This window comes from Pseudopipra pipra, chromosome 6 (assembly GCF_036250125.1).
Source record: "Pseudopipra pipra isolate bDixPip1 chromosome 6, bDixPip1.hap1, whole genome shotgun sequence".
Taxonomy (NCBI): domain Eukaryota; kingdom Metazoa; phylum Chordata; class Aves; order Passeriformes; family Pipridae; genus Pseudopipra; species Pseudopipra pipra.
In genome coordinates this window covers 44,281,630-44,302,497 of record NC_087554.1, presented here as the reverse complement: position 1 = coordinate 44,302,497, position 20,868 = coordinate 44,281,630, and the positions used below count along the sequence as shown (strand labels likewise).

Sequence of the window (20,868 nt, the reverse complement as noted above, 5' to 3'; positions counted from 1 at the left end):
TAATGCTGCACACATTACTTCAGGTATGTGCAAGCTAAATATCTACTGACCTGAAGCAGTCATGGTTCAGACAGCCCAGCATGGTTTCCTGCCTGCTGTGATCTGGCATAGCCTAGGACATCCCAGGATTTCTCGATGCATGGCTGGCAGCCACTGCTTCCCTAGGAGTGCAAACCTGAAGGCTGGTGATAAAAGGAAAGAAAATTTGGTATTCAGAGTTAACTTTCTGAAATCATGAAACAGGTAGGTTCATGATTTCAAGTTAGTGCTTTCAGGTAGTGGTCATCCTTCCCTCCCTTCCACAGGTGAGTGGGGAGCACTTTCCTAAGTTAAAGTCCAGATTACAATGCTTTTTTAAATGCTGGGCAAAATCCACCCCCACTGAGATGCCAATGTAATGCAGATATCAGGGTGCCACAGAAGAGGTGTCTGTTTCTGCCTGCCTCTCTTGAACCTTCCCTGAACTTTGTTCAGGGAGACATATTATAAGAAAATTGATTTGTGTAAGATAAAATACTTTCTAGTTTTTGGAAGGGAAGCCAGTTTAGACATACCTTTGGTTTTTTCCCCATGTAAATTAACTTTTTGTTTGTAGCATAGAAGTAGACAAACCTCAAGGAAACTCAGGCTCATTTTTGGTGAAGCAGAACACAATAGCTTGCCTCCTTTTCCAAATGGCCTTATGCTCCTAAAATTAAGTTTTTGGTGTGTGTCCCAAATATACTACAAAGAAAACATTTCCTGAGTATTTTGGTGCTCCTGTTTGGTTCCAAATGGAACCAAGAAATGTAGAAGCCATTTCAGATATGAAGGACAATTGTAATAGTTTGAATTTGTAAAGTGATCCAGATACTAACAATAATGGGCTGAGTTGAAGTGTGAGCATGGTAAAATGGCTCTTTTACAAGCACAGTGCTTCAAACGAAGTGGTGAAAAGGAGATAAAGACATTAATTGTATTAGGCCTGGTATACTTTGACCAGAGGTGTAGCTTCCTATGAAACTGAAAAGGCTGTTAATTCAATCACTGAAGTAATTTCACATAAAATAATGAAAGTGTGGCAATTTTAAAATAAAGCTAAGATATTTTAATTGCCTAGAACTTAGATTTGCTTGGAACTGCAGAAAAGAGGGATGGGTAGTACGTCATGTCTTATCCTTTCACATTGTATTTTACACACTAAGATAGAGACAAAGAGAAATTATTTAGACAGGTTCCTTGAAGTCATGTAGCGACTGCCACTTGACAGTTTAACTACTCGTATTATCCTTAGATATATTTCACCCTCAACTACAAAATGGTCTAAATTTTCTTAAGTAAGAAAACGACCAGTTTTGTCACTTTGCGAATAGAATGGAAGCAGGGGAGGTTTAGTGTTGGTTGGCACGATTTACTCTGTTTGGAAAATGAATTTAGGCTTAAATGCTAAGAACAGATGCTTTTGCTTTCATTGAGAATCCTTGACAGCACTTAGAGTATCCTGGTCCATACATGTACTTGGGCTATAAACTTAGTTGGTTACAATGTATATCAGTTTGCTGTGTTAAATTCCCAACCAGCGGTCACTACCTATTCAAAACACCTGGTAGTAAGACAATTACTGGAGTTACCCACTGATAGTATCAAAAATAAACACATATTTCTATAAAAGCAAGTGGAAGCTCTATTTTCAGTAAATTCTATTGCATAAGCACCTAATTAAGACAACCAGGATTGGGTGCTACTGTATTTGATGCTAAAGAATATACACAGATATTTGTGTTTCAAAAATTCTTGCAGGCTCATAAAGAAAAGTATAAGTTATTGTTGACATTTTAAATGGTAATATTAGCCTTGCATCCCAGGAAAATCAAATAACAAAACATATTCATGCAGAACTCATAAATCAGGAAAACACAAAGCTAAGCTGAACAACATTTACATGACATTAATCACAAACTGTAAAATACCCAATAAAATTTCACAACATACCTGTGGAACAAGTTTTGCAATGTGCAAATAACACAGATTCCCCATTACCAGGAAGATGAAAAAAAAAAGTCTTTCAACACACACAATACAAATTCTACAACGTACATGAAAAACAAGTTCCACCATATGTATGAGTGTTTGAAGAATAAATATAGTATCTTAATATTCACTAAACCTGAAGTGACCCATTGTCTCATGTTGAATCACTATTTGGTTTTTGTGGTCTTTCGTTGCCTCACGGTTTCATTATGAAGGTGAATTAATGCGAGAACTGGTCTCTGAAATGAATTGTTACATCTCTGTCCTGAAATGCCATGATCAATCTACTACTACCTGAACTTTTATTGGCCCCATAAATTGGCCCCTAACAGATTCATGAAAGCTTCTGAAAAGCAGAAATGCAAACAGAAAGGAATGTAACCACTTGAAAAATGGATACAAATACTCTGTGCTATGTATGTGAATTAGCTTCCAAGAAGAGGAGTCAAAATGCACCATAAATGTTTACAAAAAAAATGATACAACGAATACCACATATGGGTTTATTCCATGTAGTTCTAGGCACCCAAATGAGACTTGTCAGAGTATCTTTAACCTTTGTTCTTTACAGGCAGGATAGTGGATTATTGCACCATCTATGTGCATATAATAGTGCCAGGATGGTGCACCATGCGGATTAGTGCACCATCCTGGAATATCAAACAGAACTGGTAGCTATGATGCACAGAATGTAATGTTTCCTTCAGGTAGCCCTTAACTTCTGTCTTCCATCTCTCTAGCTACCAGATTTTCAGAAAATACATGGATATCTCCTGCTTCAGAGAGCTGTAATGTGTGCTTGGTTTTGGCTGTAAAAAGTAAACAGATTACAGAAGTTACGGTGGGGGGGAGGGACAGACAGGCAAGCAGTAGCATAGTATTGGAAGGTGTTCCTTCAAGGAGACCAGATAAAATTGTGCTAGGGCAATGGACAGGAGATAAAGTTAGGGGTAAACATGCCTAAATATAGAGACCTCGACAGAACTAAAAAAAAAAGTTTTAAACATACCTATAGATAATAGAAATATCCACAATTTTATAATACTGTCTAAAGAACAGAGGGTACATAAAGGAATTGACACTGCTAGTGTCTATCGAATTGGAAGGATACATCTCCTCTTTGTTAGTGTCCTGGTTCTGGCCAGGACAGGGCTAATTCTTACAGTAGCCAGAAGGGACATGACTAGGATTCTGAGGTTATTCTACACCACCTCATGTCATGTGCAGGGTGTGGTGGTGGAAGGGTCCCTTCTGGTCAGGTAGCGGGCAGAGCAGTTGGGGTATTATCAGTTTCCATGTGGTAAACACTCATGTGTTAATTGTTCGCCTATCTTGTACACTCTGTTATTAATATTGTTGCTGTTACTGTTTGTTTTCTTATCTCATTGCTGTTCCCAGTAAGTTGTTCTTATCTCAACCTGTGATTTTACCTTTAGTGCCTCCAATTCTGTTCTCCAGCCTGCCACAGAGGGAGGGGGAAAGGGACAGGGGAAGTGGGTGTGCAACAAACACACGGTTTGAAGTGTTTCAGTGTGAACATTAAATCGGGGAATACTATTCCTAAACCATAACAGCTAGTCATTCCTTTTCAAATTTTTTTTAAGTATTTGGCCTTGCAGCTGTGGAGGCACATGAAGGTTGCTGTAGCCATAGGAACCTCTAGTCACAAAGAAGTGTATGAAAGCCCAACTTGAAGAAGGAAAACATGTATATTTCTTTGCTCTTAACTGAAGCAAAAAGGAGTGATAGAAGTGAAGAGCTGAAAGAGAAGGAAAGGCTGGCCATGGAGAGATAAACAGAAAAGAAAATGATGGGAATAAAGATGTGGAGAAAGCAGAAACAAGTAAGACTTATCACTCCTAGTCAGTCACTCAGGGGAGTGTCACAACACGAACAACTAGATTTTTTTTCAGGAAGAAGGGTACAATTGGAGAAATATCCAGTTTCTCTGCAGCTGTGAGAAGGGGCATCTAGATTTTTCCATCTCAAGCAGTTTCCCTGTGACAAAATACTTGGCCACATATTGCATAATACCGGAGCACACAAGCCCATGTGGTATCCAGATGAGCAGTCCTCTACTTTAGGCTATAGCAGCTCTGTACCCCAGTAATATTGCAATTGAACTGATGTGCTGTGACAACAATACTCCTGTGCCTACTGGAAATCATCAAGATTAGGCCAGAGAAAATAAATCCCTATTATCTATACAACCTGTAACTTCTCTTTGGAAAATGGTGAGAATTTATTAAAGAATTACAGACTTTGTTCTTTTCAGATTTCTGTGAGATCTCATCTAACTACATCCAAGAGCCAATGGAAAGTTATTGTGTATATATTATCTTTTCAGTTCTGCTTATTGGTGAAGTAATTTGAGAACCTTGTAGTGAATGAATACTTCTAATATGCAATTAGGAATCAGAATCTTGTACCTTATTCCTGCCTCATCTTTCAGTTTTCCTTTGTGGCCTTCAAGTATAGTCTCATATTTATTTCTTTGTTCCACTCAACAAAGGAGATTCATGTTTAAAGTAGGGCACCTACTTAAGTGTTTAGTTAGATTAGGGTTTTTCAGAGGATTTCCTAATCTCTGGAAAAAAACCTGATTAATTGTTGAAGCATTAGGCCTTCAAGGTCCAGTTTTCCAAGCAATTCAGCCCTGAATGCTGGGCTGGGCTGATTGAATCCTTTTATGTTGGCCAGACCTAGGACTGAGCAGGGTATTGGCTTTTGAGTGCGGATGAAAACAGGAGGTGAGTGCTGAGTGAGTAAAATGAGATTTAGAAATGAAAAAGAAAACCGAAACAACAACAAAGAAATGGTTGAAGAGAAAGCATACTACAGTTACACTTTAAACCTTCTTGGGACATTCATGGAAGAGAAGATATTGTCTGCTTCTGTTTTCTTACTCAACTTTGTCAGACCAACTTTCAAGATAAGAAAAATCAAAGCTGTGTGATGACACTAGATTTTGAGATGCTGCAGTTGACCATGAAGCCTTGACCACATTTGTGATGGTAATAGTTTCCCAAAAGTGCTGTGCCATGTAAGGTAAAACACAAAGTTAACTTCAGCTGAGTAATGTTTGGAGGAACAGTCAACAATATGGTTAATTAGCAAATGCTAATTTTTTTTTGCCCATCTGAAAAGCATCCATGTTTAATGTGATGAAATTTTTGTTAATCAGGTTAGAAGACTTGAAAATTCAAATGTTCCCATACTTGCCCTATGTTCTTGAAGATCTTTATGCATTACTTATACATTGCATAAAAACTAAAATTACTTTCCTGCTGGTCTGCACATACTTTGGTTAATTTTAGCCAGTGGTTGCATTTCTCATAACCTAGTCCCTCAAAGTGTCTTCTTTTCAGAGTTTTCCAAATGGCTTATTAGAAATGCTAGTTCTTACAAATCTCACCTCACTTTGCTCTGACTAAGCCCTCCTGACATGCCATCTGTTCCACAGAGCATTCCTGCTGCAGCCATCACATGCCACTGTGCTTGCTCTGTACTGACTGAACTGCATTATACTCACGTATGACACTCAACTCTTTTTACTAGGGAGAGTTTCTATTCTGTCCTGTATATTTTTTCCTTGGCTGCTAATAACTTATGGTACTCTATAAATGACAGAAAAGCTCATAACCATCTTGAGTAGAAGAGATAGGCCAAGGAAAAAAGTGAATTACATAGCACTTTTCTGAATGTTGATATAAACAGAAATGATGGTATGAAATAAGTCAATAAATCATCTTGTAGTGCATTTCAAACGCTTTTGTTTGCCACCACGAGTAAGCACACTTGTTGACATGCGTCAGACCTGGGATAACATGGGATTTTCCTAAGAACTGATATGTACAAGTGCTTTGTAAGCTTAACCTGCTACATCCTCCTTCACCTCTAACACCCTTTCCCCCCAGCTCACCACCTTTTTATTCCCTCCTAGCATTGTGTTCATGGAAATACTGGAACAAAGATTATAGAGCTCTGAAATTTCAGCCAAGGAGAAACTTTGCCAACATTTTTTACCTGGAAAAAAATGATTTAGAAAAAGAAAAGGTAAGGAATAGTCTTTATTTTAATCTAGAATTGCACAAACTAATTGGCCGCTCTGGGGCATAGTTATTTGGCATAACATATTGCTTTGGGAGCTGTTTCCAGGTACAGCGTGGAGCAAATCAAGCCCTTTCTTGTTTCTGGGAGTTCCCTGTCCTTGCCATGGAATTGCATTAAGCAGTCAGAATGCTGTGGTCAGTGGCATAATTGGGTTTGGTCCCGGAAATTATGGGAATTCAGCCAAAGCCTCTGAGGGAAAGAGAAAGGACTCTGTAAACAGTTGTAATTGGATCTGACTGGAAAAAAAATCATTAATGGTGCTGTGACTTTTAAATTGCTAAAGGTGTTCTTATACTCTAATTCTCCCCCTAAATGTCTGCATTTTGTCTCTATTGTTACCCCTATGTCTATATGGAAGACATAGTTCCTTTCAATTCCGTACTGAAGAGACAGGTTGGATCCTTACATTCTGCCTATACTTTTTTATCTCCTTCCTTTAGTATGAGAGGCAGCAATGCTGCCAGAAGGCAGAAGTTTTAAATATTTCTGCTACCCTGTGGGGCAGCTGCCCCTATATAACAGGAGAACCATTGCAACTCCCCACTTCTACCATCACCCATCATCATTGTGGTTGTATGTAACTCTGCTGATAACCAGGTTATGTATCAGATATGTTGCCTGAACATTCTGAAAACACCTGAATTGTTCTCTGTGGAACATATATGACAGAGACAGCTGCAGAGGAAGGCAAGATATCCAAAGAGATCAATAATGTAGATACCTCTGTTCTGAAAGAAATAATTGGGAGACAGAACAGCTGGGTAGATGGGAAAACAACTAACAGGGAATAAAACTGCTGCATTTTGGTAAGAGAATTAAAAATGGTTTGTGTATATCTGTATGCCTTAAAGAAATTCTTGATGTACAAGGAAACAGAATGATCAGGACTCATAGTTTTTCACTTTCTTGCTCAAGACAGTAAAAATTAGTTCTTGGAGCCAGGATGGTGCTATACCATTCTACAGCTGAGCCTGTGCACCATTAGGGAGTTGGCCCACTTGCATCTCTGTGTTTCTTCAGTTGTTACATAGAGTAGTGATGTTTGCCACATTTTCGTCTTTTTGTCCCAGTGGATGGCAGCTGCAGCACCAGGGAATGACTTTATTGAAATGTCTTTTTTGTCAGATGAGGCCTACAATGGGAGAGAGTGAAAAAAGAGGCATGAAGAATGACCTGTGTGCCTCAAAACCTGGCTGCTAGTTAATCTGATAAAATATATTGACTTTGTATACAGACTTTGTTCTAGATAGAAATAAACAAGAATCATGGTCTAAAATCTGAGGTGAAGACAGAGTTTTCTTCATATAAAATACTGGCAAAACTGAAGTGCAAGAACCAGAGTGCAGCCCTACCCTGTCTGGGTTGACTAATACCCAGTAGCAAAGGCACTCCAGAGAGGGGCTCTACTGATATGATTTAACTACAAAAACCTTGTGTTAGACTTGGTGTGTAATATATCTAATGATCTGGAAAATGCATGTTGGATATTCTCCCTGAGGGCAGGAACCTAGACACAGAAAGACAGCTGTATTTTTCAAAAGTCAAGATTATTGCTCAGCTTTCACACAATCTGTACACATTAAAACTGACCCTGTCTTTTAAATATTGAAGAAAGTAAAAAATCAGTGGAACTGGGGAATTACTGAAATAATGTAATACTTTTGAAGCCAGACCCATCCATATTTAGGAGGAAAAATGCAGTGGAAGCAATGCAACCTGAGAATTATTTTCTGCATAGCTTCAACTTAAGTTCTTACTCCAAATTCAGAGATAGACTTGTCTAAGTTTCCAGGTATCTCCTTGGCCTCATCACACAGCATCTGAATGTGTAAGAAGGCTTGGGAATCTTCATGATGCCTGTGAGGCAGGAAAAGTATTCTTGTTTTACTTTTGTTTTAAGGAGGAAAAGAAAGATATGTGAAGTGAATTGCCAAAGGGCATGCAAATATCTGTGCCAGAGCCAGGAAACAGGTACAAGTGTACCAGCCCAATGCCTGAACCAGCAGATTTTTTTCAGTCCTATCTATTTATGCATTACATAGAGAGGTAGATGAGTAGTGTAAAGATTTCCTACTATGCATTTGCTCAAAGCGTAGATGTTTTACATAATTGCTGTGACATTATTGGAGCAGTCCTTGGTCAAACACACACCAAACTCATGTCCTGGAAGTCTGTTTCAGTGCTGTAAGACATAGAGAGAAGTGGGTCTAATATCTTCTGTCTCGGCCCTGAGTCAGGGTCAAGAGGATATTGCCAACGGTTGCTTTTTCAACAAAGAATGTTCTGAAACCCCAGGCTGTGTGAACTGAGCAAATGCTCAGAGCACACACTTCTATAAGAAGCTTGTTTGCCTACTAAGCAATTCCCAGCAATGTCTTTGGCTGCAAGCTATTGTTATTTGTTTGTACTGTGGCAATGCCTAGAGGCTCCAGTCATGGATCAGGGCCCCGTTGTGCTAGGTATTGTAGAGACACAACAAAAAGGTCTTTGTCATGCTCTTAAGTCAAATCTGAGGTGAGTCTGGGAAAAGAACTTTCCCAAATCCAAAGTTCTAGGGCCAACTTCTAAGCAGTTTACTGCTCTCTCCAGACTTTGGGTTTATCCTTGGTTTTCTCATCTGTATTGTTTATTCAACACAGATAATAAGTGAACTCTGAAAACAGAGTGGGAAATGGAGAAAATCGATGTAGTTACTAATATTTGCCACTGACCTTTTAAACTAATAGCCAACCAGTGATTGACTGAGGTGCCTTGGGAACTTTGTTGCCATCTTGGGGTTGCTTCATCCCTCTCAGTGTTTTGTTGTGGTGACTAAAGTGTATCCTGAGGCAGAAATTACTCTTGCCAGAAAACCAACTTTTTCTGTCCATATTTCAGATGTGTGTATTTCATTTGCTTCGTGCATATGCCATTGCTGGGGGTATCCACATGACAACAGGATTTTTGCTCCTCAGGCATTCACCAGCTGCTGGCACTTGAAGTCACATTCCTTTCTGTATCACATCACATTTAGTTGCTGTGGATACTCTTGTGATGCCAAAAACAAAGGATTAGGATTTGCTGTAGTCCTTCCTCTTCTAGAACAAAAGGTTCTGCTTCTGAATGTCCTGTCTGCAGTACAGGCAAGTGGAGCAGTGAGGGTCACTGAGGCGGGATAGTACTAAAGCTCCACAAAACCCGCCACCCTACACATATGGCAACTAGGTGCTTACCTCCCCAGAGGACTTTGGGTGAATTAAATAGGGAATTAAACTTGTAGTGAACTATTAAGTGCAAATACCTACAAAACCATGTCAGATCCCACCCACCACATGCTCTCCTCACCCCATTTCTTCATCTTACCAGGAAATACTCCACCATTGTTTCAGCACTTTGGCTTTTTATGTTTCCTGGATGTCCTCTTTACTCTTACACTTAGAAGGAGAATAAACTTTTCTAAGTTTTGGAGATACTTCTGATGGCACAGAAAACAGGTCTGGAAAGCCCCTCTTCATCTGCTGGGAAATCACTCTGTAATGCAAGAAGATGATGTTCTGAAGCTGTAGTTTAGATCTTTCTGACCCTCAAAAGCAGCTCTGTAGGAAGTGATTCTATTTCAAAATCCACATTCAGCTAACAAAAGAAAAAAACTGTAATATTTCTGGCAAAATAGTGATGTTAAATATTATGTTTATTCTCAGAATAATTCAGCATTTAATACTCAAATCTTAGCTATTTTGATCTCTCTCTCTATATATATCTTTATAACTATTTTTTAATTTTTAAAAAAGTATTCTTATGCTCAAAATAAAAATGAAGTTAATAGATTTAGCCACTGTTGGTGGGCTTGTTTCATTCACCTGTTCCGCCATGGATTTTAAACTTGAGAGAACAGACATTTATCAGCTGAAACAAAGCCTTTTTTCCAGTTTCCTTTACTGTCTTCTGAGATGCATTCCAGACTTTCAAAGAAGCCACAATAAAGCTTTAATTTTCTATTTATATGCTCATACATTATTTTCATTCATATATCTATAACCAGACAAAGATCCTGAAAATTCACATAGAAGTATAATCACTTTGTTCTTCTTTTGGGGTACTAACTCATAATTAAATAGATGCAGCTGAAAGACAAAAATGTGGCATTGAGACTGTACTGCTGCAGTAAGGGCAAAAAACGATGGAAACAGAAATTCTAAGGTCAGCGAAGCAGATTGTAATAGGAACTTCAAAAATCAGGTTAATGTCCTGGTGCATCCATGGATATCCTGTACCAATCACATCAGTTACAGATAGTGTTTTATATTTTGGCTTCAAAATGGGAATAATTATTTTCCTGTGTCAGAGCCTTTTGTGGGGAATAATACCTATTAGTGACAGTATCAAGAGAAACAAGAGGCTTAATTAGCCTCTCACTAGAGAACTGATACCTTCCTTAGAGCTAGAGACGAGAGGTGCTGAAGGCAGCCAAAATTCAACCCTTTGCTGTTTATTTAATGAGTTAACTCAGAGTTGGTATTTGTTATGAATTGTACAGTTAAAGAATTTACTTTAAAAATGCCTTTTTGTTGAGTCTTGAATGTCTTGTCCAAAATGTCTCAGTTTTAACAAACTTTCAGAGAATTTGAGCCTGACCTGGATTCTGAACCTGGCCAGATGTAACGCTGCCAGGCAGTGTCTGCAGCTCTGGGTTAGGTAGCTGCAGGAACATTTCCAGGGTAGGGCTGTGCACTCCAGGTCTGCAGCCTGGCTGAGCTTCACCACCCTGTTGGAAGGGGTCTTAGGCTGCTACTGTGGAGCCAAGACTTACAGAGTTGGAAGTTTGGGAAAGGTTTTTTGGATCTACAGGGCAGGCCTGTGCCACTACTCCAGCACAAGCTGTAGGTAGGGACTCCCCTGTTCCGGGACACAGTCCTTTCATGTCTTCTTGCTGTTGAGCCAGGGAAGCAGAAAGAAAAACAAAGTGTTAGATTTATTGTTTTATAAGTCCCTACCTTAAAATAAACAATTTCCTTCTTGGGGACAAAATGTCCTTTAAATGAAAATATTGTATTTCTTATAAAAACTGTTAATGCTGCTGAAATGTTAGAGATAATGAATGTAATCATTGCTTTTAAGGTGTCAGAAATGTATATGGTCATATCGAAACAAAGTATAGTCTACTTCAAACTGATCACACGTAGCAAGTAACAATTGTGTCTAAAAGGTTGTAACCATCTAAAGTTTTTAGAAATGTCTTTGTTTAAAAATAAGATTTACCCATGCATTTTTAAACAATTTAAAACCATTACAAATTGGGTCATAAGAAAATACATTTATTTTATTTTTAGTCTCTTGTCTTCAGGAAGAGGATAGGCAATTTCCCTGAGTTCTCTGAAATATTTCTATTAAGCGCCAAGCTCTCATTTATTCAAGTGATAATTTTCCATGTCTAACCTCAATTTTATTAGAAAGGAAAATTTCTATAACTTGACTCAGTCAGTCCCTGTTTCATGTTGCACTGCAAAAGAAAACCAGCTGTTTTTACAGACATATCTCAAGCAAGGTGATCTGCCTTTCCATGTAACTCTTGCAAGCACAGTGCTGCCACTTTTACAAAAAAATGGTAATGTGAGATAGCTACATTCTTGACATATATTTTAGGGTGTTACGAAATTAAAGTCTTAACCAAACTGAAGGTGGATTCTTAAAATAACTTGTAGAATTCAAGTCTTCTGTAACAATTTTGATGTGGAAGATCTGCTAAGAGGATAGAATCATAGAATACTTTGAGTTGGAAGGGACCTTTAAAGGTCACCTAGTATAATTGCCTCTGCAGTGAACCCCATCCAAGCTGACCTTGAATGTTTCCAGGAATGGGACGTCCACAGTTTCTCTGGGCAACCTATTACTCTCATAAAAAATTTTTCCTTATTTCTTGTCTGAATTTACCATCTTTTAGTTTAAAGCCTGCTGCAAAAAGCCCTGCTTAAAGGCTGTTCCTGTCTTTCTTATAAACCCCCTTTAATTATTGAAAGACTGCAGTAAGGTCTTCCTGAAGCCTTCTCTTTTCCACGCTCAACAGCCCCAACTCTCTCAGCCTATCCTCACAGGAGAGGTGCACCAGCCTTCCAATCATTTTTGTGGCCCTCCTCTGGACTTGTGCCAACAGGTCCATGTCTTTCCTGTGCTGAGGATCCAGAGCTGGATGCAGCACTCCAGGTGGGGTCTCATGACAGCAGAGTAGAGAGGCAGAATCATCTTCCTTGGCCTGCTGGTGGGGATTCTTTTAATGCAGCCCAGGATGGCTTTCTGGGCTGCAAGTGTACACCATTTATTCATGTCCAGCTTCTCATCCACCAGCACCCCCAAGTCCTTCTTTGCAGTATAGTAAATGATCTATCAAGGACAAAATATATTTGTTCTGAAATTTAAATTCACATATTTTTTCAAGCATTTTCCATTCCTTAACCTTAAAATTTGCCTGTGCTACAGGGATTTATCATTAAAATTGTCCATAGCAGGTCTGGAAGTCCTTGAGTTCAGACTACTGTCCCTAGTAGGTTTCCAATGACTTCCAGATTCCTTCTCATGGGGCATCCCTGAATGTTTTCTGGACTATTAGATTTCAGAGCAACCCATCTATCTAGGTCAGCCTAGGCCAGCTGATGGCACTGGAAGTACCAATTTCATTCAGCACCTGCAAACTCAGAGAAGATGCTTTTAAAGGCAGCACAGAAAACGTGTTTTCCAAAATCATTTGTTTGTACTCTTGAGCTTGTGAGAAACCTAAGATATTGTTTTCAGTGTGACTCAGGCAAATATTATATTTGAAAAATATGAGATTTTCACTAATTCAAAGTCCTTCAATCTTTGTGAGTTTGCACACATCATTACACAAGTCATTGTTTATAGCATACCATGGCTGGGCTTCGTGAACGAAGATTTGAGGAGGGCTCTACCCACGTTTGTTACAAGCACGTTGGTGGCTAAAAAGGCCAATATGAGACAGGTACGTCCGTTGCAAAAGGCACAGCAGAAAGACTCCTTAGGTGGTATATTCTGCAAGGCAAGATTCTTTCTGCGTTGTCTTTTCTCCTTGAGAGTGATCCTGCGTGCTTTCTCAAAGGCACCAGCAGCACAATAGATAGTGTGTATGTGTAGTGTGTATGTTATAGCATAATGTGTTATCTTTAGATAGAACAGTAATGCTAAGAAAAATATAAAACAGGTTGCTCTTTGGTAGAGAGTATGGAGACCTGAAACTAGTAAATCTACTAATGATTGAACTTCTGCTGTACTTTCAACTGGTAGACTGTCATTTTTGTGCATCATTTTGGCTGCTGCTCTATGTACCTTCAATGAGTGAGGAAAAGACCCACAGCTTCTGCCTTTGGCTTGTCTTGCAGGCTGACTGTGGAGGACAGCTGGTGCATGGGGTGCTGCAGGCAGTCATTGGGCTCCCGGGCTGTGTGCACAGAGGGGACCATGTACTCTCACTGCAAGAAGACCATGGTCTGCACTGGAGAAGATGAGGGCTGCAATAAACAAATATAGATAAAATGTTTATCTTCTTATTTCCTGAACTTATACAAAATTAAGAGACCAGCTTTGAGAAAATTGCACTGGTAAACTGTTCTCTGTTGTGAGCAGCATCTTGCTGTCTTCACTCAAGGAGGAGTTTCATATTCTAAAGGCCCTAGTTTGCACAGTTAAAAAAAGTTGGACATTTCCTAGAAGCCTGAAGATTTTTAGCTACTAGAAATGCTAGAGATTTCCTCATGGTAAGAAAAACCACAGGCTTCTCCAATTACAAATATAATTGTAATTCACAGTTAGAAGTTACAATAAATAACATTTCCTGAAGAACATCTTACCAAAGACCAGTTTAAACTTGTAGTCATTGTTTGCAGGGCAGGAAGGATACATTGTGACTGCTACCCCTTATGTGGATTATACATTGCCATTACTAAAAGAAACATTATGCCCAACTTGGAAACACTCTTGAAAGGCAAAGTGAAACATTTGGAATGAGAAAGGCATTTCTCAAATGGCTTTTTCATCTTCTCCATCATTCTGTCCCAAAGCATTCAAGACACATTGTCATCTGTCAGACTAAACAGAGAAAGGAAAACATTATTCAATTCCTGAAATATTTCAGTGCCCACACATCCTCAGTTCTCATGACTTTTTTCTTCAGCCATTTGTGTCAATGATATTATCTATTTGGAAAAGTATGAGGCAATAGTATAGAATGTTAATTTCTATAATGTCTTTCATTCCATGTACTGCCCCAAACAAACACTTTACCAAGTTAAATAACATACCTATGGAATTAAAATGTTACAGAAGGAGAGACAAGGATAGGCCAGTGTTTTCTGCTGAAAGCAGAATAGTGATGGCAGCTTCTGAGGCTTGTTACAGCGTGCAAACGAGGGTGGTCTTATAACTTCAGTTTCTGTATTTCAGGGACTTTGTTAAGGGCAGGATGCTCAAGCAGAATTTGGAAGAGGGCATTTCCAAGACATGAAAATGGGGCAGAATGGCATTTCAGTTCTATTTAACCAGTTCAGTTCTATCCTGCTTTTGTGTTTGTTTCTGATTGCATACAAAACTTAAAAGGATACCATTTTCCAGAATAGTGCACAGTGATGTAACTCTTAAATTTACAGTGTGATGCTGGTTTATATGAATTAGAGGTGTAATAAATCAAGAAAGTGGAATATTAGGAGTCTATGAGTTTTTTGTAGTTGTGAGCTGAGACTTTACTAAGACAGCCTATGGGATTTTTGGCACACTTAGGTAAGATACTACACTCTATTCAGAGCTTAGCTTCCAGCACACATCTGAACTTCATTTCAGTCTGAAGTTTTATGTTAATCCAGGTCTGAATTCTACTCTTTAGTGCATTTGTCTCACTTTTATCCTGCCCATACTGTATGGATACAATATACAAATATTGTCTCACTACTTAATCTGTTAATGAATCACTGACTTTACAGAAATATATACAAAAGTAAATACAAAACCAGAATAGAGCATAATTACATCACAGTGAAATCTTTGGCAGCTGGCTCATTAAAACAGTCACGAAGATAATTTTTCAGTCTGCATAAATATTAGTGGTAGATACCCCAGCATTGTGCTTTCCAAAGAAAGTTATGCATAATCAAATATTGGATTACTCACATTCAGTGATTTATGAAAGTAATCATCCTCATGGGAGGCAACAGCTAGACCTTTTCTCTTTGACATTTCATAGTCATTAAAAAGGTACCTCAAAATATGTATGCTTGACTTTGATACTAGCTTAAAATTACACTGGGAAAAGCCCTGAAGTCTAAGTGCCTACAGAAAGAAGAAAAAATAATTTTTTATAGTTATCTGGACATTGTTAAGGAGCACTGATGACACAAATAGGGTGTAAACTCTTGTATAGTTGATTGTGTTTTCAGTTTTATGCTGCTAGTGTAATTCTGTGAGTGAAAAATATAAATGTTACATGTAAAATACAACAGTTCCTCTTGCAAGTGGCAGTCTATATTTAAAAAAAAATTAAAAAATGAAGAGTCACTATAGATTAATATATTTGTATTATTTAGGCATGAAATAAATCCTCACATAGTCCAGTAACAGACGTTACATTCCTTAACAGTGCCTTCCAGTAATTTAACAAGTATGGAGCAGCAGTGTAGGTAACGACATTTAAAAGTTGTCAGTTGCTTGGTGTTTGAAGTTTTGCAATGCTACCTCTCAATTTATGAATAGTTGCCAAATAATTCTACACTTTAATAAAAATCGAGGATTTTTGAATACAACCGAAATAAAGCATTCCACAAAGCACTGACTTAGCACATGCTAACCTGTCCAACTTAGCAAAATCCAACCCATTCAGTCCCACATTATCCAAACTTTTAAAAAAGGAGATTAAGAGAAAACTAAAGAAAGAGAGAGAAAAATCATAGCTACCACTAGAGAGTCCTGTGAGAGTCCAGCTTCCACGTGTACAGGTGTTAGGGTTCAAACAAACACAGAGACCACATGGTGCTGCTTTTATGTGCTTTGGCCCCACTGTGGCCACACCCCCTGCTCCCAGGTGGGACTTCTGCTGTGCTGAAATCTGGGGCTGGGTTAGGGGCTCCAGGGTGTGGTATGGGCTGTGCTCCTGATGTCTGGTGACTGCCAGCTGCTCCAGGACTGCCCTAGGAGTCTCACAGGGGCTGGAATGTGGGACAGGGCATCACTTCACCTCTGTGAGATTTGACATGTTCCTCCCACTCCCCTACACACACCTGAGTTAGTCCGAGCCAATAATTAATATAATAATCCATTGTCTCACAAACAGGAGGGTGAAGCAAGTATTTCCTGCTGCTTTACCCATACTATTTGCCACCAGTACCATTATCACAAGCCTTTTTTGTGCTATTCTTTCATCCCTGCAAATATTCTTCAAAGAATAGTCAGGGAGCTATAGAGCTAAGCTTAATACAGTTTTTGAAATATACTATAAAGTGCTGCAGACCAGAATCCAATATGTGAGATGATCTGATCATTCCCACTTATAAAAACAGAAATGATCACAATAACTAGTGACTCAAACTAGGTCCAGCTGGATAGCTGGAATCTTTATGTGAATTAATAATTTACTAAGGTACTAAACAGAAAGCTATTTCTCTGTCTTCTGAAATAAATTCCTGTCCCAAGGAACTGGAAATAAAAATAACTGATAGTCCTCTTCATCTAAAACCTCATCTATTTTCCTTTTAACATTCTCAGAAAATCAAACTCTGACATGGCTGTCAACAGTCTCAAAATCTGAGCGAAATACTCTGCACTATACTGGAGGAAGTCATTCACTCTCCTATATATTACAGTGTCTAGATATACAATGACAGCATTCTTCAATTAAAAAAGAATTTGAATTCAGTAGATCCAAGTCCTTCTGGTATTTTCCTGCTGGTGTATCCATGTAGAAGCAGTGATACTTTTGCTCTGAGACCATCTCCTATAAGGACTGGATTTGTTTCAATGCTCACCATATGACTTAATTTTTCCAAAGAAATTATGAAACTATTTTGTAAAATCAGAGGTGCAGCTAGCTTAGTGTCATGCCTCTAACTGTGGCTAAATATGGTTGCCAGAAGAATTTCAGAATAGGGCAAATGTACAGATATTTCTACATCATACTTTCCCAACATTTTGGGATTTCCTAATGCAACAATAATATTTCTCCATTAGAAATATAAATTATGTACCTCTTACTTAGTTTTGGGGACCTGTTTTATGGAAAATAAATATATTCAGATAAGCATGTACACACGCACACACACACACATGATTGTTGTCGGAGTCTTAATATATATGTAGATAAATTCCCATTCTAATGCCAAAGTGCATTCTTGGTCTACTTGGGTGATGGCAGAAAGGAGGCTGCTGCACATCGGTACATCAGTGCATGTGTAAGATTTTTATTAATTGTCTGTGGAGTATACCTGTGCTGGCTCAAAACATCCAGCCTTCATGGTTGACATCTGTTCTCAAAAACTGTGGACACTTGAAAAAAACAGAATCACAGAGAATCACAGAATCTTTAAGGTTGAAAGACACCTTCAAGGTCATCTAGTCCAAGCATCAATTTAGCACCAGAATCACCCCTAAACCATATCACTAAGTGCCATATCCAGACACCTCTTGAACACTTCCAGAAACTGTTACTCTACTACCTCCCTGGGCAACTTATTTTTTCTAATATCCAATCAGAATCTCTCCTGGTATGACTTAAGGCCACGTGATTTCATTATACAAAATAATAAAAAAAAATTGTAAGGGAGATTTGCATTGTCTTCTGACTCTTAGATGTTCATTTGGGGAATGTTTTTCGACCTTTTTTCCCCCCAAAGATTTAAAATAAAATTTGTTTCCAGTTCCTGAAGTGTCATGTAGCCACATCTTCAAATACCTTAAGCTGTTAGGAAAGCAGCAAATCCAGCTAGCATTGACACAGCAAGTAATTTTTAGGTAAAAAGCTTCAGTCAGGCTTTCACAGCCACTGCTACATTCCTTCTTTATGATGCTTTAGAAGTTCCAGACAGAAGAGGAAGTGCTGAAATACTCAGAAAAAGGCGCTTCTCTGCCCTAGGATGGAGTCCTGTCTGGAACTCGATGTGAACCACTGTACCATGGAAGGGAGACCGTTCTTGGGCGAGACTGATTCTGGCTTCTACAAACCTATGGCAGCTGAAGACTTGAGCTAAGATGCAGGGCTATAGACTGTGACCTTTTGCGTGCATTCTTCCCATAATTATACAACAAAAATGCAGACTGTTATTTCTATCTTGCTAAATATCAGCTGTGAGTTTGAAACTGTCCAAGATCCAAACCAACACACTTTCTCTTTAACTTAGAAGCTAAAAGCTTAAAAAGTAGGCAAAAGCCACAAGCTGGAGATCAGGGATAGCAGTATGTCTTACAAAAAGAGGCGTGATAAGACAATACTGATGGAAATTTGTGTTTGTCTGTTGGGTAGAAACTGGAAATTTTCTAAGACTTTCTAGGAGAAAGCCATGTGGAGTGGTTTTGGGATGTCAGAAAACTTTGACAGTAGTCAGGTGGGGAGAGCCTTTAGAAAGGTCAGAGAATGGGTTGAGGGAAGGATTTGAAGAAGTTGTCGTGAACTTTGAAGAAACTGTAAGAGAAATAATAGCAGAGAAACAGAAGTTATTTTATTACTAAAATTATATTTGCCAATCAAACATTTTTATTTAATGAGAATAGGTGATAATTCCTAGGAAGATATCATGGGTCTCATAACCATTTAATCCTTGCTCACTTGTGTACATACAAAATCACAGTGGAAAGAGAGCTCTGAGGTCAGTTCAGCAATTCTTTTTTTGGCACTAATCTGTGTTTGTCTTCCAGATGATCAGGGAAACTTATTGAGCAATGTCTTGTAGTCAGTGATAGCAGAGAAGATATCATAATTATTTCTGATATTTGGTTGGTGCTGTGCCTTCACCAAGCCATGGCTGCTGAGGCAGATACGCAAAGCTTTACATCACGCTGACTGACCTTTTCCTTGATAATAGGAAACACCTGCATAACGTTAAACCAGAGCAGATTATCTACCTTGCAGGTATCTGCAGCTTCAGAAGGGCCTGGAGCACTTCCATAGCTAACAGGTTTGTGGTCATCATCGGTATTATAAGCCAGAAGTGAAGTCTCTTCCCCCTCTGAGCACCTTCTGAAACACTTTTGTACCATGTACCTTTCATGCCACTTCATTAATTTCCTCTGCTTCTCAGAGTATCTTGTACTTTTGTAAAAAAGGCTGAGAGTGAACATAGTCCCATGATGCAACTTAACAGGCATAGCAGACTTAAATGATTTGGATTGAAGTCAAGCCTGTCCGTACAGCCCATTGCCATGCCAAAAAGATGAAGATGTGAGTTATGATGTATCTCCTGTGTGTTGTAATTTTTTCTATGTGGAATACTCAAGGAGAAATATTAATGTAATGGTGCTTCAACGTATTTCAGTCTGATGTATTATCTAGTAATCACATATATTTTTGAACAGGCAACAAATGGACATATTTTTCTCCCTGATAAAGAAATATCTTGACATATTAACTTGTTGTAATCACCTTTTCCAGTCTTTTGTTACTTTCAGCTATAGTTTTGTTAGGAAGTTGTTGTAGATCCGGAATGGAACTCCTAATGAAGATGAAATGCAGTTGCAGAGCAGATATAGCCCAGTGCACAGGGCCATCTGTCTAATTCCAATGAGAAACCTAAACTTAAATCTCCAACATCCTAGAAACTGTTAGAGCTCTCTCTTCCCCCACTCCCTTCATGATCAAACATCAGAGGTTCCTTTGAGGATTTATGTTTTGTACAGAATCTGGTAATATTTAAATGAATTATGGCCTAAAATAAATGTGCACAGAAAAAAAAGGATATATGATTTTTGAAGTATTTTTAAAGCCAATAGAACTTAAACTCATCAATTCAGGGAGTCACAGCTGTGCATTGTGCCAGGAACAACAAAATTAACTGAAAGAGTTTTCTTATTTTTCTTCTTGGTCATCCATCTTAAATGCAAATGCTCCTATTTGTGCAAATGTTGACACTGAAAATAGGATAATCAGGATTTTAGTAGGATTTTACTATGGTGAGAATCAAATCCAGTGTTATCCAATGACTTTGTGAAGGAAATTATTAACTCTGCAGAGAGTCTGAAGTGACTACAGATAAAATTGGAGAGAGCCAACAGAACTATAAGCAAAATTTATGTCTATCCATAATGTTGATTTTGGCACAAAGGGAAATGACTGAGCAAGTGCAAGAATAGGAAAAAATTGAACTTTGTCAGAAATTTTTTAGTGTTCTTAAGCAGCCTGTGAATAAATCAACAAGAGAGAGAAAACTCCCAGGTATGTCCACAAAACTACCTCTCATTAGATGAAGGACGGTGAACAGTGGCTCTTCAGGTGAGTGAAGGCTACCGCTGAAGCAGGCTGTGCTTTAGGCAGGAATAGACTGCGTTTTGGAAGTCAGTCTGAGTGTGGAAAATAGAGAGACTGTAGGGAGTGGAGTTAGTAACAGTGAAATAGGGAACAGCATTATTAACACAGTGAATACATTACTCTCCTGTGATAAATGAACAAGGGCATGTGCTCTGAGACTGGGACTTCCTTGCTTTTCAGGCTAGAGATAGATCGGATGTTATTTCATGTTGTCCTTGGATTTGGCAATATCACATCTCACCAAGAAGGAGTCATCTTTTCAT

At 38.6% G+C, this 20,868-nt stretch overlaps 1 protein-coding gene and 1 long non-coding RNA gene across 3 annotated transcripts in view; one reads left to right on the top strand and one right to left on the bottom strand.

Moving 5' to 3' along the window:
• Positions 1-14,804, top strand: part of CEP128 (centrosomal protein 128) — a 181,196-nt gene extending 166,392 nt beyond the window's left edge. Inside the window, exon 27 of the mRNA XM_064658899.1 lies at positions 13,491-14,804. The gene's annotated coding sequence lies outside the window, so the exon portion shown is untranslated. The remainder of the gene's footprint in view (positions 1-13,490) is intronic.
• Positions 9,448-16,288, bottom strand: LOC135416121 (uncharacterized). Of its 2 annotated transcripts, XR_010431444.1 has the most exons (4): positions 16,051-16,288; positions 13,438-13,619; positions 10,913-12,480; positions 9,448-9,633 (listed from the first exon to the last, which is right to left on the bottom strand). It is a non-coding gene; the product is annotated as an uncharacterized LOC135416121 (long non-coding RNA). The 2 variants fall into 2 exon arrangements; XR_010431443.1 differs by lacking the exon at positions 9,448-9,633 and having other exon boundaries at positions 9,879-12,480.
• Positions 16,289-20,868: the final 4,580 nt, after the last annotated feature.